This window comes from Rhinichthys klamathensis, unplaced genomic scaffold, assembly GCF_029890125.1.
Source record: "Rhinichthys klamathensis goyatoka isolate OS25496 unplaced genomic scaffold, OSU_Roscu_1.1 h1tg000325l_1, whole genome shotgun sequence".
NCBI classification, from domain to species: domain Eukaryota; kingdom Metazoa; phylum Chordata; class Actinopteri; order Cypriniformes; family Leuciscidae; genus Rhinichthys; species Rhinichthys klamathensis.
Genome location: NW_026606840.1, coordinates 4,568,584 through 4,580,695, shown reverse-complemented (window position 1 = coordinate 4,580,695; position 12,112 = coordinate 4,568,584).

Below are 12,112 nucleotides of genomic sequence, written 5' to 3'. Positions count from 1 at the left end.
GGTGAGCAGATGAGTCTACTTGTTTGCTTTATATTCATCCATCAAATCCATATCAAAACTTAAACTGTGTATTGGAAACACATAACCACACGTAACACCTCAGTTTATACTTTTTATATCTATATCTCGCTGTTTTGTTATCTGTCCTTTCAGACTTTGCGATGTATGTATGTACTCGCATATATATTGTCATTGCTGTTGATAGTGGTATTGTTATTACTATTAAATCTTACTGTGGCAATTGTTTTTCATTTCCACTTCATGTACATACTGAATGTAAATATTTGCAGAAAAAAAGAGCACGATGTAAATCCATTGTAGGCAAGACGAGCTTGTTTTTGTTTTGTCTTTGTGTTTTTCTAAGTTCTATGAAATAAAAAAAAATGTTTTGTTTGTAATTTTAGACTTGGTCTTGTTTATGCTGCCCTTAAAGAAAATGTACAAGAGCAGGAAAGAAAAATCCTCACAATTCAGTCCAAAGACACATATTTCAATGTAGTGATTTGTGCTACATTAATTTTAAACAATCGAATATAATTTGCCATTGTTGTTTATTTCGTCTTTTATTACATTAAAATTTTTCAATTGTTTTTGTAAGCGCAAGTAATTTTTTTCTTATTGATTTTCTTATTTTCTTACAGTGTCATTGCACTCTGCTCTCTGCTAAAAGGTTTAATTAGACAGTGAGTGGCGCAGTTATTTGTTTTGCTTCAAATCAGTCAAAAAAGATTTGTTTGCATTACATTTTGTTGTAAATCAAGTCCCTGCTGTCTCTTGTAGATCTTTAAAAAAAAAAAAAAAAAGACAGAGTGGATTTATTATTAGCTTACCAATTTCATTTTCACTGTTGAATCAGCGCTCCGAAGGTCAATTTAAAAACAGTAAGAACATGAAAAACTGTATTTGTTTTCTTTTATGGATTATTAATGCATTTTGCACTGAAAGATAAATTAAACCACACAAACAGCTAAATAATAATGGCAATTTTGCCACTGGGACTGCTTTTATTCTCCAGCAACTGCTCTCTTATATGAAGCATTTCAAGACTGTCTTTAAACTTCAAGACAAAACTTTAATCTCAGCATGTTATACAGAGTTCTTCTGTAAAACCATAAACATAACATTTGGATCATAATGAAATTAATTTAAAAAAAATTATACCCGGTTAATAAACACTATTTCCCATTTATTTTACTCCAGTAACCACTGATGCAACACGTTACATATGTAATTTTAGGTATCACAATATATAGTTTGTCTAATGAATCACCATATGATTTTTTAAACATCCACTAGAGGGCACTAAAACATCAGCAGAACAGTCATAATAGTATTCAGTTTTTGAAGTCTCTTTTTAACATGACGCGTGTGATCCAGGTGTGATCAGTCTTGGCTGGTTGGCTGGTCCCTGGAGCGTACGATCACACGATTAGAACGTTCAGTGAGTCACGTGATCAACTGCTAAATTCAAAATTTCAAATCCGCTTTCGTGCTTTGCCTTTGACTGGCACTGAGCCAGCGACGGGCACGCTCAGCGATTTTCATTTATCACAACAACTGTTCAGTGTATTTTAATGTTTAATAATAGTAATACACTTTAATTTCCATTACACAATAACAAAAATACTAGTAAAAACTAAATAGTTTGTTATTGCACACTAATATCTATAACAGCAAGATAACATTTTACACATTAGCCTATGTATTATTTTATTCGAGTCAAACACACATCGTGTAGATAACTCTAAAGCTTACTCTGTTCTGCTCCCAGTTTGACACCCACTTACTGTCATATTTCGGGAGACATGGATGATCTTGCATTTTGTAAATCCAGCAGGCTCTGAGTCCGACTCCATCAAATAATGGCGGCGCCCATAGCCCTGTGGTGATAACTTACCGATCAATTAACATGATCTTTTTTTTTCAAGTATTAAAACCATATTAGGAGTTCCCTTGCATATATTTAATGATGTAGTTAACAAGTTTGTAAATATTAGGTATAAAAAAAAAAAAAAGATTTTAACATGTCATGCATTGCAAGTCTTTTTTCCCCGCTGACAAGTGATGTAGGCCTACCCTACATAAATGAGTGATGTAGAGCTGACGTCACCGATACCTCACACTCACCTTTGTTCTAATTTGAGACACAACTTTAATCAAATTCACCAGTTTTTAACTTCTTCAGAGAAAATGACAGAAAATGTATATAAAAGACAAATGACAAATGAGTAAATTGTGGATTTTTTATTTTATTTTGATGAGGAGATTTTTGACAGCGAGGCAGAGAGTGACAGCGATGAAGGACCTTCCCCCAAACCTTGAAGCTCTTGACAACATCGAAGGTGAAGAGACAACACCAGTCCATGTTTTACCCATGTCAAATGAGGCAGACGAGGTAAACTCATTGTCATCGAAGGCAACCAACCTTTTTAATCCTCCTGGCCCAGGCAATTTTGACAACCAGCTGTGTGGTGTGCAAAATCCACCAGAATCCCCCAGTGAGGTCAATTGTTTTAAATTGTTCCTCACAGAAGATGTCATAAGAGAAATTGTGGAGGAAACAAACCGCTATGCCTCTGACTTGCAAAAAAGGGAAATTAAAGGAAAACTTGTTAAATGGGTTCCAACAAATATCCTTGAAATGTACACATTTTTAGTGTCAGTTCTCCTAATGGGGGTGATAAAAAAACATCACTTCGGAATTACTGGTGACCAGACGACGTCCCGAAAAAATTCGGGACAGTCCTGAAATCGAAGCTGTTGGCCCGAATCCCGAATCTGGCCCTAATTGTCCTGAAAATTATACTAAAGCACAATCTTGAGTAGTTATTGTCTGATAAAACTTTAAAAACTGTCCGTGGAGGTTGAACTTGTTAAAAACTGTCCGTGGAGGTTGAACTCCTTAAGCCAGCCCCCGCCGGCTGCTCATTGGCTGCAGCTTCTTTTTTGTTTCTTTTTTTCCAAGTTCTACAAAGATACCGTAGGCGCGAATTTAAATATGCATTGATAAGCTCATTTTCATTCATACGTTTCGTTGACCCCAACACGCTGCTAAAAAGCAAAAACGTCTCTGCAGGCTGCAGGTACCGAGAGGAGTGGGTGGGGAAGTATCCATGTATCCATAGTAGCAACCAAGTCTACCAAGTGGTACAAGAAGATCTTCTTTCACCTACTTGACACTGTTTTACTCGACAGCCACATCGTCTACTGGCAAATTATTGGTGAGAAATGGATACAAATCATCTAATAATAAATATAAACAAGATAAAAAGTGATAAAATGTTCAATTAATGTAATCTAAAGTGTTAACAAATTTACAATAATAAACAGACCACACTGTAACATACTATTCTGTTCTCCTCACTCCCTATTGATGTGCTTACTATGAGTAGGAAGGAAATCACCTCCCTGCAATTTAGGATTAACCTGATGAGAGGGCTGCTGGAGGAGTACAGCACATTGCGGTGTCCAACCAAAGGAGGGCATTCTGCCTTAGACACTCCTCTGCGCCTTACAGCCAGGCATTTCCCATCTGAAGTCCCTCAGACCACTTCCCAGGGCAGCAAGACCAGGCGGCACTGCAAGGTATGCCTCTCCAGCACACGCAAGAGCAAGCAGAGGCACCTCACCAAGCACATGTGTGTGCCATGCAACACTCCCTTATGTGCTGTGACTGTCCCATGTTTTGAGTACCACACACTGAAGCATTATTAAGCCTGTAAAAAGTCAGAGTATATTCATTTATTTATGATGATACTATTTTGATTATTATTCATTGTAATTATATTAGTAAGTATAAAGGTATGTATAATATAGTTTGTTTTAAACAAAAACAATTACCAAAAGTCAGAGTATATTTATTGCATTTTTTTGTTTATGATGATCATTGGTGATACTATTTTGATTGTTATTCATTGTAAATATATTTGTAATTGGTTTTGTAATTATATTAGTAAGTATAAACGTATGTATAATAGTTTGTTTTAAAGGGTTAGTTTACCCCAAAATTTAAATTCTGTCAGCAATTACTCACCCTCTTGTTGTTCCAGCCCCGTAAGACTTTCGTTCATCTTCAAGCAACGAGAATACTTTATGCGCGCAAAAAAACACAAAAATAAATAATGACTTTATTCAACTATTCATTTTCTTCTGTGTGGGCCTCTGACGTGAGTTCACGAGAGCGCCACGACGCATGCGCGAGAACTGAGAACCCAGAAATCTCTACTGGCCCTGAGGTCAGTGGTGGTGGTGCAGGCGTGTAAAAGTGATGAGTAGGTGCTGTAGGCATTCTAAAATTTGGGGTACGTTGAACCAGTGTTAGCTGCTGAGTGGTCACCGATAACTTAAAGCATCTTTCCAACTCCTTAGATATGTCGAGACCAAAAAGATGTCTAGGAATGATAGGTAGATCCCTCAAGGTCTTTTTACAATCCTCCGGCAATCTGACCTGAGCAAGCGATACCTGCCGGTGAGCAGTCAAGAGCGTTGCAGTGAGAGGGCCAAGTTCTCGTGTCACGTGCCCCATAGCCAGTAAGGCTGTCTGCAAAAACAGTGGGACAGAGGGTTCTACCTCTACAGACTTCAAAGAGTTAGAAGCAGCCAAAATTATTTGGCAGACAGTGTTCTCAGCCTGAGTGATGTAGGCAACTGACTCATAAGCTTTCTTCAGAAAGGAATCTGTACGGCCACACTGAGCACTAGGGCATCGGACATTCCCTCACAGTGCTTCGTCTGGTGACACCACCAGTGCAGCAACCGGCTGTTCGACTTCAGGTACACTCCGCACTCCTGCCATTGAATCCAGAGTGTGAGCAGTCTTGGAATGCCTTTTGGCCATACCTGGTCATTTGAGGGCACTTGAAAATTATGCCATGAAGTCCTTACATGCAGGCATAGCAAAGGAATCCATAGGTAAAGGTCAGCAGAAAATACACTAGACTGAACAGGATGTGCAGGGTATTCATCAAGGCCAAGATGGGCCACTTTCATCTAAAGCACTTCCAATGTGTCTTCCAACAGGGGTGGAGCAGTCCCCGAAGAATGAAGCAAGCCAGCCACAGAACCACCAGCCACAGTAAATCCCACTGACTTGTCCTGCAGCTCAGAAACTTAAGTTGGAAGATGATCCTGGAAATGTGTGTCAGAAGCACATGTAGACATAGATGGATGTGAGTGAGCATTCTCAGTGGAAGCCGCAGCAGCAGTAGGAACTGGGTCTGCTGGTTGGAGGTTTTGCAAGACGTTTCATCTCCACCATGTCTGAAGAATAGCAAGCAACTTTGGTGCCCAGCCAAATGACTACCACTAAAACTAGATGTCTTCTTAACCCAAGGAGCACCAGCATGGCAATTTTGAGCTCTCTGCCGCAAAGTCAGACTAGCCTCCCAGTTGTGGTCCAGTCCCGCCAAACACAACTGCCTCTCTGCATAGGCAGTAAGCTACAATGCGGGCACGGGTCTGTAAGTGTTTTCTTCAGATGCTGAACACCCAGGCATGATGGCTAGATATCATGCCCACTTTCAGGAAGAAGCTCATTGGGACAGAGTTTGCAAATCAGTGGGAAGGCAGTAAAAATGTGGTGATAAGCCATTTGAACTGCGAAAATTAGAAAACCTCTGGATACAACCATATACAATAAAAATTACAAAAAGAGAGATTTCAGTCTCTAATTCAAATAATTCGACAACACACATGGCTAGGATCATCAGGCAGATAGAAAGCAAAATAAAACGCAAACAGCAACAAAAACACTAAACTCTATAAAAAAAAATAGTCAACTTGCACAGTGACGTGCCACTGCCTCCGTATAGAAGAGTGAGGTAACTGACACCATAACAGCCTGTTAGCAAAATAAAATAAAATACTTGTAACCCAGTAGGTTATAAGTATGTTGTTAATAAGTTACCTCAATTTATTAGCTTGTATTTATGTTTAATTAAGAGAGAAAATGTGAATTAACCATTCATCTTTGTTTGTGATTATACGTGTATTTGTGCCTTTAAGAGCGCGCGTGCATGAGATACAAGTTTGATGTAGGTGTACATGTGGAAAACGTGGCTTTTAGTTTGGTGTTTGATTATTTTATTGGTGTACGTGAATTAAGTCCCGCCCTCACTGGTGTTTTGTGTAATGTGAATGGTTGTTCGGGAGATGAGAGTTTTTTTTTGACAAGCGCGAGAGGGGGGTTGGGGAGAGAGACATGAGAGAGACGTGCTTGCGGTAGGAGAGTTTTTATATTGACAGGTTTAAAGTAACACCAGGGAACTTTTGCTCTCGGGGTGGGGTCCCCCTACAGTTGGGAAACAGTATTGTCCTCTAGACCTCTACTACTGTCGTAAACTCTGTCATCCTACATGCACATGCAATTGTTGACAACCATGATAGCCCTGAACACTGTAGGAGGAGGTCACATGCAGGTGTTCTGCTTGCGTCGCGTGTGAAATGTCTTCATCCCAGGTACAGTGGCATATATTTCAGCATGTCATATGAATATAATTTCATGGGTTTTATTTTTTTCTAACGACAAATGATCGCGATGATCACGTTTACAAGCCAGCGTCATTATAGTAGCCTAGTCTATTGGTTACTGTTTTACTGAATCTATATGATACTTCAATGCAATGTTTGAGTGGTTGATAATAACCATATATCGTCAATATTATAATATCAAGCTAGCATAAATTAATCTGCAAATTTTACAAATCGATTTGCATTATAGCTTGAGGCAAGACAAATAAACAAATATCACAGACATGTTAGGTATCCTAAAATATGATTTTGTACATCTTATATATTTACTTGCAAGAATGTAGCCCCTACCAAACTTGTGCACGCCGTTTAGACACAGGCTTTCATTAGATTTTTTTTTGCCAAGTCCGCATCGGTCGGGCACCCCTCCTCCTCCTTCAGCTCACGCCAGCGAGAAAATGCTGGCCCAATGTTGATCCTCGTTCTGCCTTTAACGCGATCACTTTCTCTTTTTCTCGTTTTGCTTTGCTCTGATAAAACCTTTGCTTTCTTGTTTTTCTGTGCTGCTTCGGCCATGACTATAACATTTGGCTCGCACGTCCGATTTTAAGGAAGTGGGGGTGGTGGTGGTAGTGACGTATATGCCGTAAAGCAGTCGAATTTTGTAGTTCTCTTTGTTCGCCGGTTACTACCCGAAACCCGAAGTTTAAAAGTACGATTAAAAACGCTACAGACCCCGTCAGGCTATGGCAGACGTGTCATTCAACCTATTGTAAGTCGATGTACCATCACAAGAGACTTGGAAATATATTATGAAGGTTGAAAAGTAACCTAGTGCTGCTTTAAAATATCTTTAAATCGAATGTAGATCTGATGTGAAGGACTGACACAGAGGTAATCGCTTTTGTGTGCTTGTTTTAGTTCACTGCCAGTGTTTTACGGTCAGTTTACCGTGTGGTTAATCGGCCGTCTGGTCGGATAAAGACTGTGTTTAGTGCAGCGGTTCTCAAAGTGTGGGGCGCGCCCCACTGGTGGGGAATAGAGACGTGACAGGTGGGGCGCGCCAAACGGGAGGAAATTTTCCTTTTTATGCCTTTATATCTTTATCCAGACATCCCAAATGTCCCGGAAGTTCCGGGAGTCTCCCGCATATTGATAGCGGCTCCTTGACGCCCGCAAATGAGATCCAATCTCCCGGAATCTGGAGCAAGACCGCGCACTAGAGTAGAGAGCGACTGCGCGCGCGCGCGCGTGTGTAACTATTAATGCAGCGCGTGTGAGAGCAAACCGTCCTTATAGCTGTGTGTTGCCGCTTATTAGACCGATCACCCCCGGGGGCGACAACAAGTAACAGGAATTCCCCACCCCCAAAATAATGATTGACGTGACGTCGGCATATTAATTGTAGCGGAACAAACTTTTGCGCCCATAGATATGTAGCCTATGTTTCGCGCCGATGGGTAGCCAGGCGCGCTGGAAGCTGTTTCATGCGTAATTGGGGGCTGAGGGCTGGGTTGGAAAATATGTGACGTCATTATGTTGTGGCTTACGACAAGACATGAAATTTCTCTGAACATTGAACATGATTTGAGAGTGGCAGTATCAAGCCTGCAACCCTGCTTTGAGAAATTGTGCAATGCAAAACAGGCTCATTGCAGTCACTAATGCAGGGATAAATAGACCTGTCTTGCCAAATGGATTTCTCTTCTTTTCTTTTTTTAACAGATTGCAAAGTGGCACTTTTATTTCTTTTCTATTTTTGAGGCACTTTTATTTTCTCTATTTTTGAATTTCATGCAAGTTATGACACAGATGCACTTCATTTTCTTTATTTTTGAACTTGCTGTTATTTGATGTAGATAGTTAGTTTGTATTTAGATACAACTTGTTACTATACTGATACTACTTGTTACTTCAATAAATTGAAACATTTTAAGCTTGTTACGTATTTCATTAGCATTGTGTCGGGGCGATGGGGGCAGGTGGGGCTTGAAAATTCCCCCTTGTCCAAAGTGGGGAATGACCGAAAAAGTTTGAGAACCACTGGTTTAGTGTAACATTCACTGTGGATAGCAGTGCCTCTGAACGTTAATGCTATCACGTTCAGTATACAGACTGAAGACAGTTATCGCTGTTGTCTACATTCAACGTGGGATCTCTGAGGACCAGATAGCGCCCCAGATACCCGAGTTATTTGGGGTTCCTCTGGCGACGTGGGAGGAGCGTTTCGTTCGGTCTACGAGCGAGCGAGAGGACGAGGAGCTGCACGAGGCCTACTTCCGGATCGGGAGGATCGCTGCATCGTTTCCAGTGGAATTGGAGGTATTTGTTTGTATTTGTTTTGTGCTCAGGAGAGTGAAGGGGCCATTTGTCAGTTTCCCGGCCACCACGATCACAAGCCACGTTTCAGGCCTGCTACGGGGTGGGTTTGAGTTGAATGACTGGTGTGTGTGTGGGCCCACTGCAGTGAATATTGTTGCATATAGCTTTACTCAGTACACTAAAAGGTAACTTTTACGCTCAGTGTGTGTTCGTTATAATTTGAGAGGTATTTCATACGTGTATTTAACTGGTTTTATTAGTACTGGTATCTGGGAAATTGCCTTTCGGGGCTTAAACTGTGTTTCGTTTTTCTGTGAATGTGATCTTGTGAACCAGTTACATGTTTAAATTCATTTATTGAGCCAATTAACATTTATCATTCATTTTCATTAAACCATTTATTTTTCTTGTACTCTTACCTGAGTGTTGGGTTTTTTCAGGAGGGTTTTTCTAACTTTATCAGTTAAGGGACGTCAAGAGTTAATTCTGAGTAACTTCATAATATGAAAGTATAGATTATTATTCTATTTTTCTACAATAAACTTAATTCATGTAGTGACTATAGAGGGGCCTAACTACAACATCTGTACGCATATAGTTGATGAATTTGGGGCGTTCGCTATTTAGTCAAGAACAACAGGTAGGGGGCGTTACATAACGTGGGGGCTCGTCCGGGATCTCCCTCTGTGAGTCACACAATAGTTTGCTGCAAGAAAGAAGAAAAAGAAAGAAATTAAGCTCAACACACCCCTGTAATTACATCATAATTAACTGAAAAGTCATAAAGTGTCATCATGGCTCTAACAAAAGACCCCAGTCTCCAAGCAGAGTTGGCCAACTGGTGCAAAGATGCTAGCATTGAAGAGACTCATGCTTTAATGCTGTTAAACGTACCTGTTCACACCGAAGTGGCCGAAATTGAAGAGGTGATGGAAGCAGTAAAAGCTCTAGGAAGAGTTTGTGTAAGGGACACGAGAGAAGGACCCACTTCACATTACCTGCTGGTGTTATGTGAGTGCAGACAAGCCATTGACCCAAAGTGCATACCTCCTGAAGTGTCAAGGGGAGAAAAGGCAGAGCCCTGGACAGTCATAGTAATCCAGACCACGGACTCTGCATCTGACAATGTATCTGCAGGGTTTACAGAAAAGTTTCCAAAGTTCCTGATGGAAGAAGGAAAGTCTCTTAGTGATGTACATGCTTTGATTTCTCCACACAGTGCCACTGACAGTTCCCCCGAGTCAATCATACGCGCCATGGGTGAGGTCCTGGAAAAGACAGTAAAGCACTCGAGTGACAGCAACACATATCGACGCCTGCGCACATTTTCAGCCGTAGTTCCAACCCCCATGGGTGAGGAGAATATGGAAAATTGGATTGATCAAGCCAAGCTGCTGATAACAGTGTGACTGCTCCGAAAAAAGGAAAACGACGCAGAATTGTGGAAAGCCTCAAGGGACCGGCAATGGACATTGTAAGAGCCGTCAGATTCTCTGATCCTGAAGCTAGTGCCTCACCGTATCTGGAAGCGTTGGAGAGCACCTTTTGGATCATCTGAGTCTGGGGAGGATTTATACTTCAAGTTTCGTCTTATGCGCCAGGGTACCGGGGAGGCTTTATCTGAATTCCTGAGACGGATGGAGAAGACCAAAGTCGTGGAACGAGATGGACTGACCCTTAGTATGGTCGATAAAGTACGAGTGGAACAGCTGATTAGAGGGGCTGTGAATTCTGACATGATGTTGCTCCAACTGAGGCTGAGAGAAAAAAAAAAATCACCCACCTTCTTTTCTGAATTTGCTGAAGGAAATACGTGAGGCAGAGGAGAGTGAAGTTGCTCGCCACAGAATGTCTGCAAAAGCTAAGGCTATACTATTCCACGAAGATGACAAGGCCAGCGTGTCTGTTATCCGGGAACTCAAGGCGGAAATTCAAGAATTGAGAACCCAAATAAGCGGGGTTGAAGGCAAAGATGTTTCTACTGCATCATTAGTGATTAAAACCAAAGAGAAACCACTCAAGAGAACTGAAAAAACTGATGATTCGCAAGTCCAAGAGTTACAGAGACAGGTCCAACATCTACAGCAGCAGTTGGCTGTTCTGAGTGTCAGTTCTACTCCTTACTCACCTCAGGTGCCAGGGCAGCGGCCAAAACCATGCCAGTCTGTTCCCGCGGGGTTAAGCTATCAGCCAGCCCGAACAAGAGATGACTACTTCTGCTACAAGTGTGGAGAAGATGGCCATATTGCCACAAAGTGTCAAGCTCCACCCAATTCGGATCAAGTGATTCAGAAACTGATTCGTTCTTTGCGGCAGGCAAAGGGAGGAAAGGCGGAGATGGCTGACACACGAACTATTCAAAACCCAGCCTGTTTCTCTAAAAAGAGTCAGACCACCATCCATAAATCCAGCAACCTTCCTAAAGGACTAGTAGGACCGGCATCCACTGTTAATGTGAAGCTTAATGATCGGGTATGTCAAGCACTGTTAGACAGCGGATCACAAGTGACCTTTGTGTTTGAAAGCTGGTACTTCAAAAACCTGCCTGATGTGCCCATTCACCCTTTGACTGGATTATCCATATGGGGCCTCAGTTCTTCCAGTTACCCTTATAAGGGTTATATCATAGTGGATGTTACCTTTCCCGCCTCGGTCACTGGGGTTGAGGAGTCATTGTCCATCCTGGCTCTTGTATGTCCTGAGCCTCAAGGTCCTTCCCAGCTGCCAGTCATTATTGGTACCAACGCCAGTTTCTTCACACGCCTTGCTGCTCTTAGCCAGGATACAGAAGGATCCAGTGTTGCATGTGCGTTAAGAATCCAGACCCGACACCCTGTAATCCCTCTGTCACCGCCGAAAAAGCCGGACCCTCTTCCTGATTCACCTGAAGGAGAAGTTCGATGGATAGGACCTGGCGATTGCGTAGTTTCCCCGAGGGGAGAAGTGTGTGCTGTCTGTAAACTGGAGACTGACAAGCCTTTAAGAAAAGAGATTTTTGTGGTGGACACGCCTGAGGACACTAGTCTGCCAGCTGGAACATTCATAACCCCAGTGGTACTACCATCATCCGCCGTAGAAGGACAACGCATCCAGGTGATGATCCATAATGAAACATCAAAAAATATCTCCATTCCGGCGGGAACAGTAATTGCAAATGTATATCCAACTGACACACTCACTGCCAGAACTGAAGAACAGAGCTCTCAAGCAATAGACCCAAGTTTGTTTAAGTTTGGTGAGTCGTCCATTCCTGAGGCCTGGGAACGGAGACTGCGGCAAAAGTTGGCCACAAGAGGTGATGTGTTTTCTGTTGAAGAATGGG